Here is a 625-nt window from a genome sequence, read left to right as displayed (position 1 = left end):
TGCTAACTAATGGGTGAAGTGATTCTGTGCATCTCTTATATACAGTGTGTCCTAGACAATTATACTGTCAATTAAAATAATCCTTCCTCCCTGCAGCTGTCAGACTGTACAATCAGAACTGCTGCCAACAAACATAGATGTTTAATCTGCGCTGTAACTGCAATAATTTAATCAACCGATTTGCACTACAACCTGGTTTGCCTCTTATCTGTAGTTATTTTTATTTAATTTAATAACTGTACAGTACTCTGTTTATAGTAACCATTGTCCTTAATGTAAAAATTTTAATATGTCAGAAAAATTGTGTATGTTTCTGTTCTGTGTCCTGTGCACTGTTTGTTCTATATGTGTCTTTCTGGCTGCTGTTACAACCAAATTCCCCCTTGTGGGACAATTAAAGGATTATTCTATTCTATTCTATTCTATTCTATTCTATTCTACATGCACTCTTTTATGTAAACAAACAATCAAAAACAATATGTGTTAGTCTCTGATTAGTTCAAAGCAGTGAGTGTACATCTGATATTTTAGACAGTAATATTTTTATGTCTTTTGTCCTGTCTCCTCCAAATGCTCACAGCAGATGGCTGCCATTCTCTGAGCCTGATTCTTCCTGTTATCAGAG

Source organism: Pundamilia nyererei, unplaced genomic scaffold, assembly GCF_000239375.1.
Source record: "Pundamilia nyererei isolate P.nyererei 1_Seehausen unplaced genomic scaffold, PunNye1.0 scaffold00161, whole genome shotgun sequence".
NCBI classification, from domain to species: Eukaryota; Metazoa; Chordata; class Actinopteri; order Cichliformes; family Cichlidae; genus Pundamilia; species Pundamilia nyererei.
Note: the sequence above shows the minus strand (reverse complement) of the source record.